The 27,413-nt window shown below is 45.3% G+C and overlaps 1 long non-coding RNA gene across 1 annotated transcript in view; it reads right to left on the bottom strand.

Moving 5' to 3' along the window:
• Positions 1-22,318, bottom strand: part of LOC134943687 (uncharacterized) — a 32,962-nt gene extending 10,644 nt beyond the window's left edge. Inside the window, exons 1-3 of the long non-coding RNA XR_010181678.1 lie at positions 22,256-22,318; positions 10,125-10,148; positions 2,149-2,187 (exon numbers count right to left, since the gene is read on the bottom strand). This is a non-coding gene — a long non-coding RNA (uncharacterized LOC134943687). The remainder of the gene's footprint in view (positions 1-2,148; positions 2,188-10,124; positions 10,149-22,255) is intronic.
• Between the last annotated feature and the right edge of the window lie 5,095 nt (positions 22,319-27,413).

Here is a 27,413-nt window from a genome sequence, read left to right as displayed (position 1 = left end):
TTTTCGTATTTTCCGATGTTGATGTGATTCGTATTGTCGGGTAGTGTTTTACGGGACTGATTAGTAAAACACTGCCAGACATAACACAATTAAGTCCGGCCGGATCAGTGAGAAGTGTTTAAAGAGTTAAAAGTAAAAAAAAAAATTGCATGGGATCCCCCCTCCTATGTATAACCAGCCTTGGGCTTTTTGAGCCGGCCCTGATTGTAAAAATACAGGGGGGGGAAATGCGTACGGTCCCCCCATATTTATACAACCAGCACTGGGCTCTGCGTCTGGTCCTGGTTCAAAAAATACAGGGGGACAAAAGATGTAGGGGTCCCACATATTTTTAAAACCAGCACCGGTCTCCACGAGCCAGAGAGATAATGCTACAGCCGGGGGACACTTTTATATAGGTCCCTGCGGCCGTGGCATTACCCCCCCCCAACTAGTCACCACTGGCGGGGGTTTCCTGGAGGAGTGAGGACCCCTTAAACCAGGGGTGAAACCCGAGGCTGTCCCCCCCATCCCTGGGTGGTGGATGGGTGGCTGATAGCCTTTTTTTGTGGTAAAACTACAAGTCCCAGCATGCCTCCCCCGCAAGCTGGTACTTGGAAAACCACAAGTACCAGCATGAGGGGAAGTAACAGGCATGCTGGTACCTGTAGTTCTACAACAACAAAAATACCCCCCAAAAAACACAAGACAAACCATGAAAGTAAAATTTTATTCAGACACACTTACACACTCACATACTTACCTACCTCCAACGCTGAGATTCACGTCCACTTGTCCATGTAGAATCCACGGGGGACCTGTAAAAATAAAATTATACGTACAACCAATCCAGTGAAGATCTGTCCTCTTTTTTCACGAAGTAATCCAGGGACTTGAATAAAATAAAAAAAATGAAAACCCGATCCACGCACTTAAAGGGGTTCCATGTTTACACATGGACCCCTTTCCCTGAATGCCGGGACCCCCCATGATTACTGTCACTGAAGGTCCCACCAGCCAATCAGGGAGGGCCACGTCATGGCGCTCTCCTGTTTGACTGTGCGCTCCTAGCCTGTCAATCAGGAGGAGCGCACTGGCTAGAACGGAGCTTAGCGCAGCTCCATTCTACCCAATGATGGGAACTTTGCAGTCTGCGGTAAACTGCAAAGTTAATTGGGGTCAGGTTACCCTTCTTAAGTGTGGGATGGTCGGACAACATTCCACGTTTAGTGTGGAGAGGTGCAGAGAGACCGGCCGCCATAGAGTTGGTCCAGCGCCAGATCAAATCTGTGGTGGGCCAAGCTGTGAGTGAGAACTGGGGGTTTGTGGTCCCGCATCCCTCCATTTCCATTTCTACCCCTCAGGTCTACATGGCTGATAGTGTCCATTTAAATTTGAGGGGTATGGAAATATTTCTGGAGGACTTGTTGTCATCCATCTATAGTTGGGAGTTTAGTAGTTAGGTAGTAGGCGTTTTAGTAAATAGGAGTAAGTGGAGTGGTTAAAGTTAGAGGTGTGGTGGTGGAGTTTCATTGAAACTGTGGTGGGTTGGGACGGCCTGAAATTGTGGCTATAGTTAAAAAGGGTTTATAGGTGCTCAGGAGATGAGAAGGTGGTGGAGTTTGATACATTACGTGGCCAGAGTACCATCAGACCAGATGGGCTTTGGTCTCTGGTAGAGTGGGTAGACACCTGAGCACCTTTTGGCTTGGAGTTGGGGAATACCTTGAGTGGAGAGTTGGCCACGGTATCCCCAGTCAAAATTAATCAACACAAGGGGTGGCAAATGGCCCCATATTGCCCCTTATGATGTGATGGAGCAGGGCTGAAGTTGGGCCCTTGCCTCTTCTTGTGGTTTGAAACTTAGAAGTTGTTTGGGTCAGCCACAATAAAAAGGGAAAAAGTTTAGAATAAATAGGGACTTGATTTAAATAGGCCATCCCTCCTTGCCACCATACCACTTTCTAATAATAAAGCTGATATTTTCATTTGGCAAAATTATTTCAGTTGTCGGTGTCCGTTATTTCTTTAGAGTATGTCTTGAGTATGTGTATGAATGAAGGATAGTCTACGATAGACATTTTAATATTTTAAAAATTGGGGAAGTGTCAAAATAGTTATATTTTGCAATATACTTTAATTATAAAAAAGTAACAAAATTGTTCTTACCAGCAGCATCCTTTGGAGCAGTAACTGTAATAGTGGTAGCTGTAGAATCAAAATACAGCAAAATATATGTTACAATTGTTAAAAATTATTGATAGTATTATTTTAATATTTAGCAATAGATTGTACCAAAATCTTTTATCAGTTATAAAGTTTTAGTGCATAACATAAACACTACAGCCAGTATTCTATATTGGTAGCCAGAGTTATATATCAGTATATACCAGAGCTCAGTATTGGGTATATTTATGGAAGACTGATGTAACCTGGATGTTTTCAGCAGAAATCAAAGTGGCTACAGCCTATGATAAGATGTGTCATTGTTTGGGGATTCAATAAGACAGGTTTTGTGACAGTACTTGTACATCTCCGATACAGTTCCGGTAATGCTATCTCAGGAAGGCATTTGAAAAAAAAACTTACATTTTATAATTTGCTTGAATTTCATAATTTTGAAAAAAAGATTTACTTCTTTACATAAATAAAATAGTTTATATTTATGTAGAATAATAATGAGGTTACACAGTATATATCAAACAATTATACAATTCGCAACAACAAGTTGCTCTTCTGTGGTTTTGCAACACAAATCAAGAATACATTTTGCACTATAAAATCAATTCCTAAGCTGAATATATAATTAGTACTAGATTAACGGCACTCAACATGTGCCTTTAAATTAACTATACAGATGTACATCTTGCCTCAATACGCCACACAGCATGAGATGCCTGGTGTGAGTGAGCAACTAGATACCATGCAACTAGGACCAGGAGAATGTGCTGATTAATTTAGTACAGTATGTGACACTTGTATATCTGTGTGTGTGAATGTGTCTGTATACGGAGCACAATGGAACTTCTATTTGAAAAAAGCTGCAGCTGCTACATTGTAGCACTCTGCATACAGATTCAGAGACTCAGTCATATACAGATATACAAGTGTCACATATCACATTTATCAGCACAGTCTACTGGTGCATCTATCGCATTGCGACTAGTTCGCATTTTTAGTAAAAAAGATGCGAAAAATGACACCAACGCAAGCAGGGCCTCACGGGACCTTGCATGTAATGAGAGGCTGTTTGGCGCCACTGCAGGTATGATGTATGAGGACACATCTGTATATATTTACAGATGGGTCCTCCGTTATCTTACCTGGCTGAGGCGTTAGTCACGATGGGGCATACACAGCACGCCATAGCAACATATGTCATAGCAGTCTCCTGATTGGCTGTGCGCTCCTGGCCTGTCAAACAGGTGGAGCGCACTGGCTAGAATGGAGTTTAGCGCAGCTCCATTCTGGCCTATGATGTGAATTTTGCGGTCTGCCGCTAACTGCGAGGGTAATTGGGGTCACTCTTGTGGGTGACCCCAATTAACTTTGCGGTTAGCCGCAGACCGCAAAGTTCCCATCATAGGCTAGAATGAAGCTGCGCTAAGCTCCAGTCTAGCCAGTGCGCTCAAACCTAATTGACAGGCCAGGAGCGCACAGCCAATCAGGAGAGCACTATGACGTAGCGCTCCCTGATTGGCTGCTGGAACTCCTAGTGACAGGAGTCACAGGGGGTCCCGGCATTTGGGAAAAGGGGTTCCATGTGTAAACATGGACCCCTTTACTGGCGTGGCTCGGAATTTTCAGATTTTTTTTTTTAAAGCCGTGGATTACTTCAGGAATAAAGAGGACCGATCAACACCAGATAATAGATGAGTATTTTGGGTTTTTGATTCACAGGTACCCCAATTGGATTCTACTGGACAAGGGGATGTGATTGTCCAGCATGGGATGTAGGTAAGTATGTGTGAGTGTGTGTGTTATATTAAATTTGTACTTTAACAGTGTGTGTGTGTCTTGTTTTCATTTGGGTATTTATTTTGTTGTAGAACTACAGGTACCAGCTGTCCCTTTATTTACTCGCATGCTGACACTTGTGGTTCTCTAAGTACCAGCATGTGGGGGAGGCTTGCTGGGACTTGTAGTTCTAAAACAAATGACAATATTCTATTATTTACACTTAAAAAGGCTATCAGCCCTGCACCCACCGCCCTGGGGTGTGGGGGACAGCCTCGGGCTTCACCCCTGGCCCTTTGGTGCCTGGAGAGGGGGACCTCTTGATTTAAGGGGTCCCCACTCCCCCAGGGTACCCCGGCCAGTGGTGACTAGATGGAGGGGTAATGCCACAGCCGCAGGGACCAGTATAAAAGTGTCCCCCAGCTGTGGCATTATCTCTCTGACTAGTGGAGCCCGGTGCTGGTTTTAAAAATATGGGGGACCCCTACGTCTTTTGTCCCCCATATTTTTGGAACCAAGGCCGGGCCAAGAGCCCAGTGCTGGTTGTCTAAATAGTGGGGGGGGGCCAGTCAATTTTTTCCCGGTATTTAAACTATCAGGTACGGCTCAAAGAGCCCAAGGCTTGTTATGCTTAGGAGGGGGGACCCCAAGCAATTATTTTTTCCATTTTTAACTATTTCTAAGCCTTTTACACAGAGAAGTATGAATGGATCTCACTGATCCATGCATGACTATCCAAACATGCCAGCAAAAAGCAGTTCTATTTGAAAGCTCAATATTTTTACGAATTCTATGCTTTCCCGGCAGTGTTTGGCTATTGTCAGCAGTGATTGAGAATACAAATTCCTAGTAAATTCCCGAGTTGTATAAAATAACAGCCGTGTTTGACAGATGATCTATCCAGCCGTACAGTATTTGTGTGGTCAGCAGTGTATCTCAAGTGTTATCTTCCTAAGTATAATGGGGAGAGATAAAAGCTCCTCCATTGGTTCCTGGATGCCAAATCACTGTGCTTAGCATCTCTGTACAGTATTTTGTATTTGAGTACTAAATAGCATGAACAGCTTGTAACGTACAGCGGCAAGTGTTATCTTACTAAGTATAATGGAGAGAGATAAAAGCTCCTCCCTAAGTTCCTGGATGTCAAATCACTGTGCTTAGCGTCTCTGTACAGTATTTTTAATTTGAGTACTGAATAGCACAAACAGCTTGTAACGTACTCTGCTGTAATTGCTACAGCGGCAAGTGTTATCTTTATAAGTATAATGGGGAGAGATAAAAGCTCCTCCCTAAGTTCCAGGATGCCAAACCTGTCATCTGTACAGTACTATTTTCTATCTAGCCAGAAACCCTGCATCCTGTGCAAGCTGGGCGGACAACTGGAGGGGACCCGACACACAGTTGCTTGCTGTTTTCCGTTGCAGTATCACATAAACTAGTGGTTTATCTTCTCCAAAAGCCAATAGTCTCCTCTTTTATGTGGTACAGTCCCGAGTCTCTGGAACATCCAGAACCAGAGATATCAGGACGCAAAGTGGACCCATTTTCCCATAGACTATAATGGGCCCGGTAATTCAGACCCACCATGGGTTCCGATGCTTGCCATGAGCCTTGTGGGGGTCACAGAAACTAGGAGTTGGTATCCTCCGGTAGCTAATCATCTCCTCTTCCATTCCAACCTGATTCTGAGCAGATTGGACCCTGACCAGAGATACTAAGCTTTAAGCCCATTTTAATTGAATTTAATGCAATAGCTCACATAAACCAAACGTCAATGGACCATTCCTTTAACACATTCTTTTGTGTCTGTACACACTATTTTTATTTATTGATTTATTGGGGGGGGGGGGGTTGGGTCCCAACAGACAATTAATATTTTTGACAGCATCTCTGAACTCCGCTGGTTAATCCCCACCTCCCCCATCACCATTCCCCCTCCCCTTTATGCCGTTAAGGGACTTGGATGCTCATATAGCAGAACAAGGTCTTAAGCCACCACCTCCCCCTAACCCAATCCCACTTCCCCCCAGGGAGCCTGCACAGTTCATACAGTAGACAAGGAGGGAGGTCAGGTTACAATGAATGTACAACACAATGCTGTACTGTATATGAAAATCAGACTGAGAACTGCAGTTGCTTTGATAGATGTACAAATGGTATAGTAGCAGTGATCCCTTCTCATAAAGTACAACACAGATTTTCTAATGCAGATGATCTACAGTACTGTGTTGCTCGAACAGTTAGTTGCATCAGAATACACAAATTTATATTAATTGGTATGTCTATGGGTCCTCATAGCCACTGTGTATTTTAAACAGCAGAATGAGTTGCTCCTGCAGATTTACCCTGATTTATGTGAAACCTGTGTGCACCCTTCCATTGAATGTATTACAATGTATTACAAAGAAAAGTAAAATTAATAAAGTGAATGTCAGGGAAGAAAAAGTACATTGGCACTTTGGGAATCGAACCCGGGACTCTAAGCATGGGAGGTGGAAGCCTTCACCGCTTGCCCACACTGCTGCATGGAACATACACAAGTTCATGTGTAAAAGTACTGCAAGCAGCGATTCCTTGCCATTGGTGTTCATTTATGCCGTTAGGGGACTTGGACGCTCATAAACAAAACATGGTATTTAGTGCACTGTACATACTTTAAAGTCAATGGACTACATTAGTCTATTGCTTTGTCTATGGGACTTGGACACTCACATGCAGTAACACGGCAATTGACAAGTGTTTTAACACGTTCATTTGCGTCTGTATAAACAAATTTTTTTTACTCTCTCCATCTGACCATGGGTCACCATCTGCGTGTACAGTATGTAGTACAGGACTGTCTATTAACATTGCAGTCATCACTGACCATTTGATAGAGCTTGTACTGTAGATCAATCCGCCGCTATTCGATCTAAAGTACTGGATTAGTGGAGCATTAGCCACCCAGTGGTGGAGGTGTATTGCATGCTGAGTATGTAATTGTGCATCAACGCGCCTGTCAGTGATTAAACTCAGCAACCTAAGCTATCGCCTAGGCGTGACTAAACCTCCGTCTACGCGCAGAAACAGCCAAGATAACGGAGGACCCACCTGTATAACATTTTCATTATTTCTTTACTAAATATTAATATGCCATACCACAGATTACAAGACTCCTCAAAAAGTTTATATGGGGGTATATTTACGAAAGGTCAACTTCCTCAATTTCTAAAAAATTTAAATAGAGGAAAATCTATGTAAAACAATGTTGTGTTTCTGGAGCTGAAACACATTTCTACTAACAAATTAAAAATTTATATAAAAAACTGTCTGACGTAAATGTGTGTTTTACTCCTTAAAAACAAGATTGATTTAGATAGTCTTTGAATTAAATTCAATAGAAATCAATGAAAATTTACCTTTAGTAAATATAACCCCTAATATGAATGTGTTATTTTTGTTACTGATATTACTGAGCATTGCTATAATAAAAATATTTATCTTTGGAATTAAAAACAACTTTTTGGTTTTAAAGTGGAGGGAAATCCCTGATCACATGACAGTATTTATTTTGCTTGACTTTTGGACTCGTAGCATTAAGGGTAACTGTCTGTCCCAAAATTAAGCATCTTGGGTCTCATCCAGAGGGAATGCAGTCACCACAGCGGCTGCGCCTTTTTGCAGTACTGCAGCTGCGCTAATATGTAGCTGCTCATTTCAGTCTTCCCCTTGTGTAATTGCGTGCACCAGAAAGTGCAATCCTGAGATGCTCACTTTCACAGCCCATGTACAATACCCGCGGGTGACCTCACCGCTGACCGCAAAGTTCCCACCATTGAAAGTAATGGAGGGAGCTGTGCAATGCGCGTCTGAGCTTAGACGCGCAGAGCCAATCAGGTGAGTGCCACGAAGTGGCGCTTCCTGATTGGCTGAAGAGACCTTTCTGTGACAGGAGTCACGGGGGTCTCTGCATTCGGGGAAAGGTGTCCCATGTGTAAACATGGGACCCCTTTCAGTCCGCCTGGTCCGGGTGTTCGTTTTTTTTTTGTGCCAAGTACGTGGATTATAATCTGGACACTGGATCAGGTGAGTATAATTTTAATCACAGGTACCCCGGATCGTCGGAGACATTGGAGACGTGCCAGTCGGCGGGTCAACATAGGTAAGTATGTGTGTGTCGGCAGGTGTGAAATAAAGTTTTACTTTCACGGTGTGTCTCCTGTTTTTATTTGGGTATTTTTTTTCCAGTAGAACTACAGGTACCAGTGGGCCCATTTTTCTCCCGCATGCTGGTACTTGTGGTTCTCCAAGTACCAGCTTGTGGGGGAGGCTTGCTGGGACTTGTAGTACTACTGGAAAAAACAATATTCTTTCATTTTTTCAAAAGGCTATCAGCCCCCATCCGCAGCCCTTGGATGGGGGGGACAGCCTCGGGCTTCACCCCTGGCCCTTGGGTGGCTGGAGGGGGGGACCCCTTGATTGAAGGGGTCCCCACTCCTCCAAGGTACCCCGGCCAGGGGTGACTAGTTGCATATTTAATGCCATGGCCGCAGAGCGCTGTATAAAAGTGACCCCCGGCTGTGGCATTATCTACCCAGCTAGTGGAGCCCGATGCTGGTGTAAAAAATACGGGGGACCCCTACTCTTTTTGTCCCCCGTATTTTTTGCACCAGGCGCAGAGCCCGGTGCTGGTTTTAAAAATACGGGGGATCCTCTGTCAGTTTTTCCCCCGGATTTTTAGAACCAGGAAAGGCTCGAAGAGCCCAAGGCTGGTTATGCTTTGGAGGGGGGACCCCACGCAATTTTTTTTCGGGTTTTTTCCCTTCTTTTCCCGTTTTTTAAAAATGTAATCAAAATCCATCAAACCGGCCGTTTTTCGACAGCGGGAGTGTCGAATTCGTTTTTTATTGAATATGTTAAATTCCGGCACCCACTTGCCGGAATTCGACGGTCGAATTGTGTCGAATTAAAAAACGGGCGAAAAATTGCCGCGATTCGCCGGCAATTGCATATACCCCTATAACTCCTCCTATGGTTATGGACATTCCACCACTGGTGCATCTTCGCGTACACCATCGACACTTGCATCTGCCCTATGGCTGTTGCAATGTCTCTGTCTGAACAAGGCCTCTCTGGAAATGGTATGTGTCTAACAGGCCACCTCCCAATCATCGCAAAGGAACATCTATGGTATTACCTCAGCATTGTGGATACCTACTGCTCCATATGCAATAGCACATTTGTGCATACACTCAGGGTAATGCATGCACCTTAGGGGTTTCCAGAACAATTTGTGCATGTATAGTAGCCAATAACTGCTCACCTATGTGGACATTAGCATTACGTGCAGTTAGCGTGCACCTCTGAAGCAGGACCCTTGTTTTCCCCTGTGGAAGCCTCAATATTTCATATTGTAGCAGTGCCCTTAGAGAATACTGTATGGGAAGATTCAGGAGCGAGCACCAGTTATGGTCAAATTAGAAATATATGTCCCATTGCACTTAGGGGGAGAGTTATCAAACCACATAAAGAGGACAAGTGCGGGTGCTGGCCATAGCAACCAATCAGATTCTAGTTATCATTTCCTTAAATGTACTAGATAAATGATTGCTATAGAATTTGCTGCTGTGGTAAACACATCCATTTCCACAACCTCTTTATAAGACTTGATACAGGGTATCCGGTCTCTTGGTCGACCACACTTAGGTTGACAGTCATTAGGTAGACCATTATTGGTCGACCACTATTGGTTTCTAGATTAACATGGTCACTAGGTCAACATGAGTTTTATACAATTTTTTTCATTTTTTTAATTTTTTCATACTTTAGGATCCACGGGGATTACAATTGGGAACGGTAACCTGTGCCGAGTGCAGCGGTAGTGGAGCAAGGCACCTTGTCCGAAGCATGGCGAGAGGTCACAGTGCACTAATTGGGATTCCCGGTCATTCTATGAAGAAAACGACACAATTTTTTAAAAAAAAATCATGTCGACCTTTTGTCATGTCAACCTAATGCTTGTGTCGACCAATAGTGGTCGACCTAGACACTGTCAACCTAAGTGTGGTCGACCCTATGCACCACACCCGTATTAAAGCTATGGGCACAGTTAGTGCAGTTTGACAATTAACAAATTTTCTATTTATTCCATTTATTATGATTAAAAAACAGAAAGAACGAAAAGAAAATGAATGCAAATAAAGATTTACCTGTGGGAGTATTATCAGGCAATTCTGTGAAGATAAAACAAATATTTTAATAGAGCAAATGAATAACTTCCAGCAAGTAGTTACACAAAACGTAATTCTATCAACAGTTGTTCCTGAAGTTCCTCCACAACCACGTCCCAGCATTTTCTCACTTCTGTCAGCTGTGCCCACTGTCCAGATTCAAGTGTTCACATGGAAAAATTCTCATTCACTATAAGAATGATGCATTTAGGGTCCCATTTATCAACGAGTGATAAAACACGCTGTGAAAGATAAAACTCGTTGCGTATGATAAATGATGCTCCAGCTAATCAGCTCCTAACTGTCATGTGTTCAGCTCCTGTCATGTGTTTGAAAAATGGCAGGTGAGAGCTGATTGGCCGGAGAACCATTTATCATATGCAACGAGTTTTATCATTCACAATGAGTTTTATCACTTGTTGATAAATGGGCCCCATAGAGTAATGAGGTGACCAGGTAAAGGAAAACACATATTCATGTTTTGGAGGCTGTCGATCTGATTCGGAGGTGGTTGTCATTTGCGACTTTGCGACTGTGCAAATGCCTTTACAAAATGTCTCCCTGAGTGTGAGTGTGCAAGGACTGAGACCCCCACTTTTACCATCAACAGATGCTGTAATGCCACCTCATGTATCTTTATGCCGCTATCGGTCACACACCATCGGAAATTGCATCAGCCCTATGGCAGGTGCAGATTTTCCATCTGAGTAGGTGTACGATTGAGCACCTGTGTACGCAAACAATTCAGTGACACGCCTGTGACACTCCCATAAGAAGCCCATAAGATGGACCATCTCTGTGCATTGGTTTAGCAACCTCCCAGTCATCACCCCGGGATGCCCAGCACTTTTTCAATACATTTCTATGTGTCTAAATAGTAACAGTACCTTTATGGGAGTAGTTTATCCCAGTACTTGCGTGGGTTTCCTCCGGGTACTCCGGTTTCCTCCCACAATCCAAAAATATACTGGTAGGCTAATTGGATCCCAAGAAAATTAACCCTAGCGTGAACGTGTGTACATGCAAATATGGTAGGGAATATAGATTGTAAGCTCCACTGGGGAAGGAACTGGTGTGAATATCCAAATATTCTCTGTAAAGCGCTGCGGAATATGTGTGCGCTATATAAATAACTGGTAATAATAATAATGCGCACACACTGTATAACGCGTGTGCTGTAGGAATTTTTGGGGATTTTCATACATTAACAATAGCAGAAAATTGCTCTACCACGTGAACATTTGCATGGCATGTTACTCAGGCCCTGTGACATTGTGTTTACAAATATTTTTATTCATAAAGAAAGTGAGAACTGCATTGCTACTTTTCTCTATATATCACATCAGTTTGATGCGATATATAGCTTATTTAGGTAACAATTCATGTACGCTTTCTGGGAACACGATCAGGGTTCCAGCAATCCTGTCTTCAGCTGCGGTCCCCTGCGAAGTGTGGAGCTGGCAGTCAGGTCAGTTCTGCGCATGCGCCAGCAGCTGAGGTCAGGGGAAGCTGCAGGCAGGCCCGGCGCTACCCGCTCAGCGAAGGGATGCAGTGCAGGGAGGCGCTGGGACGGAGAGGCGCTACCCCTGCTCTGCATTCCTTCCCTGCTGCGCCGTCCTGGCCCCCCTGCTGCTGCTGCTGCTGCTGCTGTGTCTGTCACTGTATGACTGTGACAGTGCTGGCAGCGGAGCCTGCAGCGTGAAAAGCCTCCTCCCTCACCTCACCTGTGTGGCAGCGGCTGTGTACGGGACGGAAGGGGGCGGAGCTAAACGGGGCGGAAGGGGGCGGAGCTAAACGGGCCAGAAGGGGGCGGGGCTACACGGACCAGGCTGCTGTACCGAGGGAGACTGGCTTAGGTAAGTAGAGGGTGAGAGAGAAGTGTGTGTTTGTATATATGGTGTGTGTGTGTGTGTGTGTGTGTATATGGTGGGTGTGTGTATATGGTGTGTGTGTGTGTGCATACGGTGTGTGTGTGTGCATACGGTGTGTGTGTGTGTGTGTATATGGTGGGTGTGTATGTGTGTGCATATATGTGTGTGTGTGAGGTATGTCTGTGTACGCGCACTTTATGGATGGTAGTACTGGGGGGCATTACGTATAATTACGCTATTACTGGGGGGGGGGGGCATTACATGTAAGGACGCTACTACTACCGGGGGGGCATTTTGTGAAACAACACTACTACTGGAGGGGCCATTACGTATAAGGACGATACTACTACTAGGGGGGAATTACGTATAAGGACGCTTCTACTACTGGGGGTGCACTACGTATAAGGACGCTACTACTACTGGGGGTGCACTACGTATAAGGACGCTACTACTACAGGGGGGCATTACGCAGAATGACGCTACTACTACTGGGGGGGGGGCATTACGTATAAGGACGATACTACTACTAGAGGGGAATTACGTATAAGGACGCTTCTACTACTGGGGGTGCACTACGTATAAGGACGCGTCTACTACTGGGGGCACACTACATATAAGGATGCTACTACTACTGGGGGGGCATTATGTATAAGGATACTACTACTACTGGGGTGCATTACATATGACGCTACTACTACGGGTGGGGCATTATGTATAAGAGGAATAAGATTGTGCTACATTGTGGCGTAATTTTAAATGGGGGTACTATTGTGTGGCCATGCCCCTTACTTGTGAGCCCACACCCCTTTTCCCGGCACGAATATGGGAGGGCGCAAATTTATAGTTTGCAGGGGGGCGCCGAACACCCTAGCACCGGCCCTGGCTGCAGGAGCTGCTGGGATATCAAGAGGCCGGTGCAAGCGCCGGGAGGCAGGCAGAGAGTTGGGAAGCATTAAACCTCCCCGCCATTTCTGCACTGAAGTACAGATTACGCTATCCTGATATGCGACACTGGAGACGCGGAAAGCAGATCACTCACCATACTAACATATAATGATGCTATTCAGGCGCGGAGCATGGGTACCGCTGCATAGAAACCCACTCCGTGAATAGCAGAGAAAAGCCCTGTTTTACACAGGAGAGGGCTTTTCTCTGCTCTATGAATAGATTCCACCATGAGATACAAATGGGAGATGCCGGCAAGGGGGGGGCGGGCGCAACAAGCAACTTGCAGTCACCACGGGTTCTATTCCCACTATATGGGTGGGTGGGATTAGTCCCTGTTGATCGGCATGCCGACCGTAGGGATTGTGAGGGTGCGGGATGTAGGGGGAGGTCACATAATTACATCCAGATACAAATAGAGTGATCTGTATCTTAAATTGTATAGCAGAAGTGGTGGCACTTAGAGATGTGCACTTGAAATTTTTCGGGTTTTGTGTTTTGGTTTTGGGTTCGGTTCCGCGGCCGTGTTTTGGGTTCGACCGCGTTTTGGCAAAACCTCACCGAATTTTTTTTGTCGGATTCGGGTGTGTTTTGGATTCGGGTGTTTTTTTCAAAAAACACTAAAAAACAGCTTAAATCATAGAATTTGGGGGTCATTTTGATCCCAAAGTATTATTAACCTCAAAAACCATAATTTCCACTCATTTTCAGTCTATTCTGAACACCTCACACCTCACAATATTATTTTTAGTCCTAAAATTTGCACCGAGGTCGCTGGATGACTAAGCTAAGCGACGCTAGTGGCCGACACAAACACCTGGCCCATCTAGGAGTGGCACTGCAGTGTCACGCAGGATGGCCCTTCCAAAAAACACTCCCCAAACAGCACATGACGCAAAGAAAAAAAGAGGCGCAATGAGGTAGCTGTGTGAGTAAGCTAAGCGACCCTAGTGGCCAACACAAACACCTGGCCCATCTAGGAGTGGCACTGCAGTGTCACGCAGGATGGCCCTTCCAAAAAACACTCCCCAAACAGCACATGACGCAAAGAAAAAAAGAGGCGCAATGAGGTAGCTGTGTGAGTAAGATAAGCGACCCTAGTGGCCGACACAAACACCTGGCCCATCTAGGAGTGGCACTGCAGTGTCACGCAGGATGGCCCTTCCAAAAAACACTCCCCAAACAGCACATGACGCAAAGAAAAAAAGAGGAGCAATGAGGTAGCTGTGTGAGTAAGATAAGCGACCCTAGTGGCCGACACAAACACCTGGCCCATCTAGGAGTGGCACTGCAGTGTCACGCAGGATGGCCCTTCCAAAAACTACTCCACAAACAGCACATGACGCAAAGAAATATGAAAGAAAAAAGAGGTGCAAGATGGAATTGTCCTTGGGCCCTCCCACCCACCCTTATGTTGTATAAACAGGACATGCACACTTTAACCAACCCATCATTTCAGTGACAGGGTCTGCCACACGACTGTGACTGAAATGACGGGTTGGTTTGGACCCCCACCAAAAAAGAAGCAATTAATCTCTCCTTGCACAAACTGGCTCTATAGAGGCAAGATGTCCACCTCATCATCATCCTCCGATATATCACCGTGTACATCCCCCTCCTCACAGATTATCAATTCGTCCCCACTGGAATCCACCATCTCAGCTCCCTGTGTACTTTGTGGAGGCAATTGCTGCTGGTCAATGTCTCCACGGAGGAATTGATTATAATTCATTTTAATGAACATCATCTTCTCCACATTTTCTGGAAGTAACCTCGTACGCCGATTGCTGACAAAGTGAGCGGCGGCACTAAATACTCTTTCGGAGTACACACTTGTGGGAGGGCAACTTATGTAGAATAAAGCCAGTTTGTGCAAGGGCCTCCAAATTGCCTCTTTTTCCTGCCAGTATAAGTACGGACTGTCTGACGTGCCTACTTGGATGCGGTCACTCATATAATCCTCCACCATTCTTTCAATGGGGAGAGAATCATATGCAGTGCCAGTAGACGACATGTCCGTATCCGTAATCGTTGGCAGGTCCTTCAGTCCGGACCAGATGTCAGCATCAGCAGTCGCTCCAGACTGCCCTGCATCACCGCCAGCGGGTGGGCTCGGAATTCTGAGCCTTTTCCTCGCACCCCCAGTTGCAGGAGAATGTGAAGGAGGAGATGTTGACAGGTCGCGTTCCGCTTGACTTGACAATTTTCTCACCAGCAGGTCTTTAAACCCCAGCAGACTTGTGTGTGCCGGAAAGAGAGATCCAAGGTAGGTTTTAAATCTAGGATCGAGCACGGTGGCCAAAATGTAGTGCTCTGATTTCAACAGATTGACCACCCGTGAATCCTTGTTAAGCGAATTAAGGGCTCCATCCACAAGTCCCACATGCCTAGCGGAATCGCTCTGTGTTAGCTCCTCCTTCAATGTCTCCAGCTTCTTCTGCAAAAGCCTGATGAGGGGAATGACCTGACTCAGGCTGGCAGTGTCTGAACTGACTTCACGTGTGGCAAGTTCAAAGGGCAGCAGAACCTTGCACAACGTTGAAATCATTCTCCACTGCGCTTGAGACAGGTGCATTCCACCTCCTATATCGTGCTCAATTGTATAGGCTTGAATGGCCTTTTGCTGCTCCTCCAACCTCTGAAGCATATATAGGGTTGAATTCCACCTCGTTACCACTTCTTGCTTCAGATGATGGCAGGGCAGGTTCAGGCGTTTTTGGTGGTGCTCCAGTCTTCTGTACGTGGTGCCTGTACGCCGAAAGTGTCCCACAATTCTTCTGGCCACCGACAGCATCTCTTGCACGCCCCTCTCGTTTTTTAAATAATTCTGCACCACCAAATTCAAGGTATGTGCAAAACATGGGACGTGCTGGAATTTGCCCATATTTAATGCACACACAATATTGCTGGCGTTGTCCGATGCCACAAATCCACAGGAGAGTCCAATTGGGGTAAGCCATTCCGCGATGATCTTCCTCAGTTGCCGTAAGAGGTTTTCAGCTGTGTGCGTATTCTGGAAACCGGTGATACAAAGCGTAGCCTGCCTAGGAAAGAGTTGGCGTTTGCGAGATGCTGCTACTGGTGCCGCCGCTGCTGTTCTTGCGGCGGGAGTCCATACATCTACCCAGTGGGCTGTCACAGTCATATAGTCCTGATCCTGCCCTGCTCCACTTGTCCACATGTCCGTGGTTAAGTGGACATTGGGTACAACTGCATTTTTTAGGACACTGGTGAGTCTTTTTCTGACGTCCGTGTACATTCTCGGTATCGCCTGCCTAGAGAAGTGGAACCTAGATGGTATTTGGTAACGGGGGCACACTACCTCAAGAAATTGTCTAGTTCCCTGTGAACTAATGGCGGATACCGGACGCACGTCTAACACCAACATAGTTGTCAAGGCCTCAGTTATCCGCTTTGCAACAGGATGACTGCTGTGATATTTCATCTTCCTCGCAAAGGACTGTTGGACAGTCAATTGCTTACTGGAAGTAGTACAAGTGGTCTTCCGACTTCCCCTCTGGGATGAACATCGACTCCCAGCAGCAACAACAGCAGCGCCAGCAGCAGTAGGCGTTACACGCAAGGATACATCGGAGGAATCCCAGGCAGGAGAGGACTCGTCAGAATTGCCAGTGACATGGCCTGCAGGACTATTGGCATTCCTGGGGAAGGAGGAAATTGACACTGAGGGAGTTGGTGGGGTGGTTTGCGTGAGCTTGGTTACAAGAGGAAGGGATTTACTGGTCAGTGGACTGCTTCCGCTGTCGCCCAAAGTTTTTGAACTTGTCACTGACTTATTATGAATGCGCTGCAGGTGACGTATAAGGGAGGATGTTCCGAGGTGGTTAACGTCCTTACCCCTACTTATTACAGCTTGACAAAGGCAACACACGGCTTGACAAATGTTGTCCGCATTTCTGTTGAAATACTTCCACACCGAAGAGCTGATTTTTTTGGTATTTTCACCAGGCATGTCAATGGCCATATTCCTCCCACGGACAACAGGTGTCTCCCCGGGTGCCTGACTTAAACAAACCACCTCACCATCAGAATCCTCCTTGTCAATTTCCTCCCCAGCGCCAGCAACACCCATATCCTCCTCATCCTGGTGTACTTCAACACTGACATCTTCAATCTGACTATCAGGAACTGGACTGCGGGTGCTCCTTCCAGCACTTGCAGGGGGCGTGCAAATGGTGGAAGGCGCATGCTCTTCACGTCCAGTGTTGGGAAGGTCAGGCATCGCAACCGACACAATTGGACTCTCCTTGTGGATTTGGGATTTCGAAGAATGCACAGTCTTTGCTGTGCTTTTGCCAGCTTGAGTCTTTTCATTTTTCTAGCGAGAGGCTGAGTGCTTCCATCCTCATGTGAAGCTGAACCACTAGCCATGAACATAGGCCAGGGCCTCAGCCGTTCCTTGCCACTCCGTGTGGTAAATGGCATATTGGCAAGTTTACGCTTCTCCGACAATTTTATTTTAGATTTTTTAGTCCTTTTTTACTGATATTTGGTGTTTTGGATTTTACATGCTCTGTACTATGACATTGGGCATCGGCCTTGGCAGACGACGTTGCTGGCATTTCATCGTCTCGGCCATGACTAGTGGCAGCAGCTTCAGCACGAGGTGGAAGTCGATCTTGATCTTTCCCTATTTTTGGAACCTCAACATTTTTGTTCTCCATATTTTAATAGGCACAACTAAAAGGCACCTCAGGTAAACAATGGAGATGGATGGATACTAGTATACTTATGGATGACGAGCGACTGCCGACACAGAGGTAGCTACAGCCGTGGACTACCGTACTGTGTCTGCTGCTAATATAGACTGGATGATAATGAGATAAAATTAAAATATATATATATATCACACTAGTACTGCAGCCGGACAGGTATATATTATGTAATGACGGACCTGCTGGACACTGTTTGTCAGACTCAGCACTGCAGACTCCTAAAGTAAGCTACTAGTATCAAGAAGATAGAAAAAAAAAAACCACGGGTAGGTGGTATACAATTATGGATGGACGAGCGACTGCCGACACAGAGGTAGCTACAGCCGTGGACTACCGTACTGTGTCTGCTGCTAATATAGACTGGATGATAATGAGATAAAATTAAAATATATATATATATCACACTAGTACTGCAGCCGGACAGGTATATATTATGTAATGACGGACCTGCTGGACACTGTCTGTCAGACTCAGCACTGCAGACTCCTAAAGTAAGCTACTAGTATCAAGAAGATAGAAAAAAAAAAACCACGGGTAGGTGGTATACAATTATGGATGGACGAGCGACTGCCGACACAGAGGTAGCTACAGCCGTGGACTACCGTACTGTGTCTGCTGCTAATATAGACTGGATGATAATGAGATAAAATTAAAATATATATATATCACACTAGTACTGCAGCCGGACAGGTATATATTATGTAATGACGGACCTGCTGGACACTGTCTGCAGAATGCGTTTATAAAAACACCACACGACGAGTGTTTAACTTTTTCAGGCAGACAATCACAATATACTGGTGGTCAGCAGACAATCACAATACTGGTGGTCAGTGGTCACTGGTCAGTCACACTGGCAGTGGCACTCTGGCAGCAAAAGTGTGCACTGTACTTAAAATATGTACTCCTGCTATAACTGCTCCCCAGTCTCCCCCACAATTAAGCTGTGTGAGCAGTGAGCACTCAGCACAGTCAGATAATGATATACAGTATTACATATGATGCAGCACACTGGGCTGAGCACAGATATGGTATGTGACTGTGTCACACTGTGTATCGTTTTTTATCAGGCAGAGAACGGATTAATTAAACTGGTGGTCACTGGTCACACTATCAGCAGCAAGTAGTACTCCTCCTAATAATATGCTCCCCAAAATTTGTGTCTCTCTCTAGTACTCTAGTCTAAACGGAGAGGACGCCAGCCACGTCCTCTCCCTATCAATCTCAATGCACGTGTGAAAATGGAGGCGACGCGCGGCTCCTTATATAGAATCCGAGTCTCGCGATAGAATACGAGCCTCGCGAGAATCCGACAGCGGGATGATGACGTTCGGGCGCGCTCGGGTTAACCGAGCAAGGCGGGAAGATCCGAGTCGCTCGGCCCCGTGTAAAAAAACCTGAAGTTCGGGCGGGTTCGGATTCCGAGGAACCGAACCCGCTCATCTCTAGAGGCACTGTCTTAATATCTTTTGCTTTGTCAGGGATTGAATAACCATCAACTTGTATTGCAAGAGCTGAGTCCAGTACATATATTTTACTTATATTATTGTACATAAGTGTTACTGTTTTTTAGCACTGACTATGATACCTGTACATGACCCTATAATAATAATAATAATAATAATAATAATTATTATTATTATTATTATTATTATTATTATTATAGATTTGTAAGGCCGCACAGTGGACCTTATCACCAGATTGAGGAAACTAAGATACACTGTACATAAAAACATAACACTAAGTGTTATTACCACCTAACATTGATGGTTACCAGCCATTGATGGTTTGCATGTTTTTTTCACCTGTCAGTGCCGGAGGCATCGAGAATAACCCTGCCCAACCTGACCACAAAGCCCTGCCCTCAATGCAGATTCGCCCGTCATGTCCCCCAGCAGCATTGGCCATTAATGGGTGCAAACTAGTGATGTGCACCGGACATTTTTTTGGGTTTTGGTTTTGGATTCGGTTCCGCGGCCGTGTTTTGGATTCGGACGCGTTTTGGCAAAACCTCCCTGAAAATTTTTTGTCGGATTCGGGTGTTTTTTTTCTTTAAAAAAAACACCTCAAAAACAGCTTAAATCATAGAATTTGGGGGTCATTTTGATCCCATAGTATTATTAACCTCAATAACCATAATTTGCACTCATTTTCAGTCTATTCTGAACACCTCACACCTCACAATATTATTTTTAGTCCAAAAATTTGCACGAGGTCGCTGGATGACTAAGCTAAGCGACCCAAGTGGCCGACACAAACACCTGGCCCATCTAGGAGTGGCACTGCAGTATCAGACAGGATGGCACTTCAAAAAATAGTCCCCAAACATCACATGATGCAAAGAAAAAAAGAGGTTCACCAAGGTCGCTGGATGGCTAAGCTAAGCGACCCAAGTGGCCGACACAAACACCTGGCCCATCTAGGAGTGGCACTGCAGTGTCAGACAGGATGGCACTTAAAAAAATAGTCCCCAAACAGCACATGATGCAAAGAAAAAAAGAGGTTCACCAAGGTCGCTGGATGGCTAAGCTAAGCGACCCAAGTGGCCGACACAAACACCTTGCCCATCTAGGAGTGGCACTGCAGTGTCAGACAGGATGGATCTTAAAAAAATAGTCCCCAAACAGCACATAATGCAGAGATAAATATATATATATATATATATATATATATACTGGTGGTCAGCAAAATTCTGCACTGTCCTCCTACTATATACTGCGCACAACTACAATGCAGCACAGATATGGATGGATAGTATACTTGACGACACAGAGGTAGAGCAATGGACTACTGTACCGCACTGCTATATATATATATATATATATATATATATATATATATACTGGTGGTCAGCAAAATTCTGCAGTGTCCTCCTACTATATACTGCGCACAACTAAAATGCAGCACAGATATGGATGGATAGTATACTTGATGACACAGAGGTAGAGCAATGGACTACTGTACCGTACTGCTATATAATTATACTGGTGGTCAACAAAATTCTGCACTGTCCTCCTACTATATACTTCGCACAACTACAATGCAGCACAGATATGGATGGATAGTATACTTGACGACACAGAGGTAGAGCAATGGACTACTGTACCGTACTGCTATATATATATATATATACTGGTGTTCAGCAAAATTCTGCACTGTCCTCCTACTATATACTGCGCACAACTACAATGCAGCACAGGTATGGATGGATAGTATACTTGATGACACAGAGGTAGAGCAATGGACTACTGTACCGTACTGCTATATATATATATATATATATATATATATACTGGTGGTCAGCAAAATTCGGCACTGTCCTACTACTATATACTACAATGCAGCACAGATATGGAGCGTTTTCAGGCAGAGAACGTAGATATTTGCAGCACACTGAGCACAGATATTTGCAGCACACTGAACACAGAAACTGAGAGAACGCAGCCACGTCCTCTCGCTATCATCTCCAATGCACGAGTGAAAATGGCGGCGACGCGCGGCTCTTTATATGCAAAACGAATCTCGTGAGAATACGACAGCGGGATCATGACGTTCGGGTGCGCTCGGGTTAACCGAGCAAGGCGGGAAGATCCGAGGCTGCCTCGGAACCGTGTAAAATAGATGAAGTTCGGGGGGGTTCGGATCCCGAGGAACCGAACCCGCTCATCTCTAGTGCAAACCATCGATGATTAACTGTCTATGTTTTTTTACCATCGGTAGAAATCACTAATGGCACCATCATTGCTGACCATCGATGTTTAACCCACCAATGGCCATATCTAAGGAGGCTTCCTTAAAAAGATTGTAATATAACTTTTATTGTTCTGGGCCCTGTTTTGTTGGTAACAGTGAATAACACTTAGCTGCCTTGGAGATGTGTTTCAGAAAGCACAGACAATAACTAATTAAAAAAAAAAAAAACCTTTATGAAACCAATTTTTAGGCTGAATTTATATTGTAAGTAGAGTAAGGGTACTCAGCATAATCTTTGAATAAACACCAAAGACTGTATTTGTTTCTCTCAAACATTGTCACTGATGAGGGTGGGAGTCAGGTGCATTAGGCCTCACTCCCTTGCAGTGTGAGTCACAAATATTTAGAGAGGGGTGTGGCCAAATGTCATGAGGGGTGGGGCTTAAATTGTGAACCTTGACTTTGTTGCTGGACAAAAAATTGTTCTGGCATGGGGGCCCCATTCTATTCTATTATAGCAGGCCTGGCCAAACCAGTCCTCGAGATCTACCAACAGTACACATTTTCCAGACCACCTAGCTGGTGCACAGGTGTAGTCATTACTAATGAAGATGTGCTGCATTCATTCCTAACTGTCAATTCTACAGATCTCCAGGAGGCCTGGAAATCATGAACTGTTGGTAGATCTCGAGGACCGGTTTGGCCAGCCCTGTATTATAGAGACCCAGGTTCAAAGAGACTCATATACAGAGAGAGAGAGACAAAGATTGGTATTTAGCAACAAGGAATAAAATACAGTAACAGTTACAAAAAGCTATTCTACAGGTAGGTATTTTACAGAAAAATGTAACTTTTGAAATATTACCAATACGTTGAATTGGCCCAAAGCTCATAGTTCCGGTGTCCTGATTAGAACTGCGAGTTTTTACTTTAGGACAAATCTAGAATAAAAAATGATATTTACAGTAGTATGTTACACCAGACATGTTAAACTCAAACCCAAATGATGTTGAGAGCAAAGTGAAAATTTTGTAGAATGTAATCTCTGCGTAAGGCTATCACCATCATTTCATGGCAGCATAAAAGAGATAACAGTTCCAGTATAAGGCTGTCCAAATTACAGTGTCTTACGCTTAGATTTATGAAGTCTTGGAGAGTGATAAATGGGGATAAAGTACCAACCAACCAGCTCATAACTGCCATGTTACAGGCTGTTAGAGACTAGCACATGGGCATAGTTTTTTTTATCTACTGGGAATCCTGGGATAGCAGTGGCTAGCAGCAAACAGCATATAAATTGATTCAATCAGCTGTCCCTATAGAGATCTGCAGGAACGCATTCATTTGCATTACTAGGGTGTTGTAGGCTAAAATCCTTTGTTGAATAGGAAAAAGCAGAAATAGAACCATTTACTGTCATTTACCAGCATTTTGGCTCTACACCGCTTCTAATATAAATCATTTACTGTATAGCATGATTGTTCAGAATAAAATTTCATGAGTCAGCTTGACTGTAGATAATAAAAGGGAAACAATAAACACAGTAGCGGCTCTTGCCACGGGCAAGCAGGCTTTTTGCCCGGGGCGCCGCTACCCTGAGGGTGCCGTTGTGGCAAGAGTCGCTACTATTATCCTCCCTCCCCACTCCCTGGCTCCCGGCCCCCGGCTGCAGTGAGTGCCGTGTGTGCCCGCTGCAGCCGGCGTTGCTGACTCTGGCTAGAGGTCAATATTGACCTCTAATGTCAGTGCGGCGCTGCTATGGGAGAGACGTCATGACGTCTCTCCCATAGAGAGGAGCCGGCGCCCGGAGAAAGCAGAAGCAGCAGAAGCATTGGTCCGGAAGCAGGTGCAAGGCTGGTAAGTATTGTGATTTTTCTTTTAGGTTTCAAAGCGGCTACAGGGGGCACATACTGGGGGCACAACTACTAGGGGGCACATACTGGGGGCACTGCTACAAGGGGCACATACTGGGAGCAAATTAATTGGGGGCAAATCAACTGGGGCACTACTACAGGGGCACTGCTACAAGGGACACAGCTACAGGTGGAACAACTACTAGGGGAACAACTACAGGGGCACTGCTACAGGGGAAACAGCTACTGGGAGCACAACTACTGGGGGCAAATCTACAGGGGGCAAATCAACTGGTGGCCCACTACTGCAGGGGCACAACTACTAGGGGAACAACTACAGGGGGCACTGCTACAGGGGAAACAGCTACTGGGGGCAAGTTAACTGGGGGCACTACTACATGGGGCACTACTACAGGGGCACTGCTACAAGGGGCACAACTACTAGGGGAACAAATACTGGGGGCAAATTAACGGGGGGCACAGCTGCTGGGGGCACAACTAATGGGGGAAAATCTACAGGGGGGCACAACTACTGGGGGCATAGCCAGCTACAGGGGGCAAATCTAATGGGGGACACAACTACTTGGGGCAAATCTGGGGGCACAGCTACTGGGGGCATATTATCTGTGACCACGACCCTCCCCTATGAAGCCACGCCTCTGTTTTGCCATGCAGGGGGGAGCCAGTGGAAACTTTTGCACTGGGCGCCACAAGGTGTAGAACTGGCCCTGAATAAACAACACTCTACAGTACATCTAACTGTGATACCAGCCAGCAAGCTTAGGACTGTTCAGCTCACTAGGTTTCACATACATTTTCTCTTAACTTTAGGTGCTGCAAATTCTCTGATTGATCAAGACCTGGAAAATTATGTATTTACACTTCTGCTTCTCCTGATGGCAGTTGCTGGGGGCGCACAGTTGCCCTGAATCTGAACCCCCCACCACCCAATGTTCACGACATCATACAGCATGCGCTAAGGGCTGAAGCAGAGGAACAGTTTGTTCTCTAATGGGCAAAACCATGTGCAGTGCAGGGGGGGGGGGCAGATATAACATGTGCAGAGAGAGTTAGATTTGGGTGGGGTTGTGTTCAAACTGAAATTTAAATTGCAATGTAAAAATAAAGCAGCCAGTACTTACCCTGCACAGAAACAATATAACCCACCCAAATCTAACTCTCTCTGCACATGTTACATCTGCTCCACCTGCAGTGCACATGGTTTTGCCCATTAGAGAAGAAAAAAACTGCTGCAATCGGGTCTGATTTAGGCCCTATATCTATCCTTGCAACAGGATGCCTCTCCAGGCACTCCACAAGGTAGAAAAGGGTGGTGAGGTGCCACTATGGTTGCGATCAGTGGCAGATCCAGAGGTGGGGCTGCAGCGCAGTCCAAAATTCACATAGGGGAGCCACACCAACTACCACCCCAAACACTGCCAAACATTGCTGGCCGATTTGAAATTTGGAGTGCGCTGCAGACCCACCTCTGAAGCCACCCCTCATTATGGCTCTGCATGATGGGAAACCAAGAGCTATTAAATCCAACTGTAATTTGAGAGGTGAGAAATACAGTATACAGTACAACAACAATTACTGTTAAAGCATGCATGCTAGCCATACTACTCAGATCATTAAGGACATCACAGACTTACTACAAGTGGGACAAATGTCTAAGCTATTCATTTAGTTTAAGAAAAAAACTAGAATTAATGAAGTCTCATAGACATAGAATTGAGATATCATTATGATCTACTCGTCTTAAACAAATAATTATTTACACAATTGATACAATTGAAATTAGCAGAATATAGTTTAAAATGTTTACTTACAGGAACACAAACACTTGATTTAAGACACAGATGAATTTCGCAATGCAGGTAAACCAAATCGTGATTTATAAATTTAAAAATTTGAAAAGAGAATTGTGCTTGGCTAGAAATTCCATTTGCATACACTACCACTGTTCCATCTGCATCATTAGGACAACTGCACAAGATTAAGAAAAAACCCAAATCATTTCAATGCTGTTAGAGTTAAATGAGTAATCAGTATAAAATGTTACTGAAATGTGACTTTTAGATATGCAGCTATTATTATAAGCAGCCTAGTAAACTCTGCACAGAATCATTTTTAGCTGTGTCCAGTGGCGGCTCCTAGCTTTTTTGGGTAGGGAGCTGCCGCTACCCATGACGGAGAGGAGAGAGCCAGCCGGGTCCCTGCGCCTGCACAATGGAGCTGACAGGTGCCAGGACCGGCACATGCGTAAACCCCCAGCTTCTATGGACTGCATCGGCTGCAACACATAGAAATTGGATTGATCTGACAATCAGGCAGGGAGTGGCTTCCTACAGGAAGCCAGCTCTCTGCTAATTGCAGCCCAGCCTGGCAGTCCAGAGTGAAGGAAACACCTCCCAATGGGACTGCCTGATCTGCAGGTGACTGGCAGGTAGGACTGCCAGTCACAGTGAAGCCACTGAGCCATGGCAGGCACGGACTGCAACTGGTTCAGTTGAGCTTACAGAAGTGGCAGATTTTACTGGGCCTGGTGATGGGGGTGGGGGAGAGGAAGGGGGGGGGGGGGAATTGCAGTCCTGCAGCCCATAGGTAAAATCCCCCACTTGCTGTGTCTCATCTGTGTACCAGATGATATGAACTTACTGTATGACTATTGAGACAGATAGCCCCCTCATGGTCCTGTACATGATACTGGCTCTGAGCATCAATTCAATAAAGTTTAATTTTGCTTAGTCCATAAGCTTAAGCAGGATAACATTTTTACATTTATTTTCTCTTTTTTTTTAAACCTTTTCCCAAACCATATCAAGGATAGACATGTTATCTATTGCAAAATGTGTCTGGATTCGGCATTGTTAGTCTGACTGATGTCATCCCGAACGCCAGATCCTGTGTGTTTTTTTATCTGCATAGCGATGTGAATATGCTGCATTTTCGGGGGGGAAATGCACAAAAAGACATTCTCAATAGTAGGTGAGACTAGAAGGGCTGTTTAATGAGACTACAGCAAAAATGTAGGAGGACACATCTGTACAGCCGTAGCCAAAAGTATTGGTTTTCACAATATTTGCTGCTTCAGTGTTTTTAGACCTTTTTATCAGATGTTACTATTATATACTGAGGTAAAATTAGAAGCAAGTGTCAAATACTTTTATTTGACAATTATATTAAGTTTATGCAAAGAGTCAATATTTACAGTGTTGACCCTTCTATTTAAGACCTCTGCAATTCACCCTGGCATGCTGTCAATCAACTTCTGAGCCACATACTGACTGATGGTAATCCATTCTTGCTTAATCAATGCTTGGAGTTTGTCAGAATTTGTGGGTTTTTGGTCACCAGACTCTTGAGGACTGACAACAGGTTCTCAATGGGATAAAGTTCTGGGGAGTTTACATGCTATGGACCCAAAATTTTGATGTTTTGTTCCCAGAGCCACTTAGTTATCATGTTTTCTTTAAGACAAGGAGCTCCATCATGCTGGAAAAGGCTATTGGTATTGTTCTTGGATGATTGGGAGAAGTTGCCTTGGAGAATGTTTTGGTTCTATTCTTTATTCATGGCTGTGTTGTTAGGCAAAATTGTGAGTAGCCCACTTCCTTGGTTGAGAAGCAACCCCACACGTGAATGGTCTCAGGGTGCTTTACTGTTGGCATGACATAGGACTAAGGTGGCCAATCTTGGGACGTTTTTTCAATCCTGGGATTCCTGTGATGGGTTCACTACGGCTGGCCGGCGGTCGGGCTCCCGGTGACCAGCATCCCGGCGCCGGGAGCCCGACCGCCAGCTTACCGACAGCGTGGCGAGCGCAAATGAGCCCCTTGCGGGCTTGCTGCGCTCGCCACGCTACGGGCACCCTACTGCGCGCGCCACACTATTTTATTCTCCCTCTATGGGGGTCGTGGACCCTCACGAGGGAAAATAAGTGTCGGTATGCCGGCTGTCGGGCTCCCGGCGCCGGTATACTGAGTGCCGGGAGCCCGACCGCCGGCATACAGAAGACCACCCCCTGTGATACCCGAGATTGGCTATATTTCAGTGTCCCCTCCCCTTTCTGCCCTGCCCAGGTCAGATAAAGCACAAAAATCTCACCAGGTAGGGGGGAGGGACACTTTCGTTGTGTTCTGGTGGCTGGGCGGGCAGTGCGGCGGT

The sequence above is a fragment of the Pseudophryne corroboree genome, chromosome 7 (assembly GCF_028390025.1).
Source record: "Pseudophryne corroboree isolate aPseCor3 chromosome 7, aPseCor3.hap2, whole genome shotgun sequence".
In the NCBI taxonomy this organism is placed as follows: domain Eukaryota; kingdom Metazoa; phylum Chordata; class Amphibia; order Anura; family Myobatrachidae; genus Pseudophryne; species Pseudophryne corroboree.
This window is presented reverse-complemented; position numbering and strand designations above follow the sequence as displayed.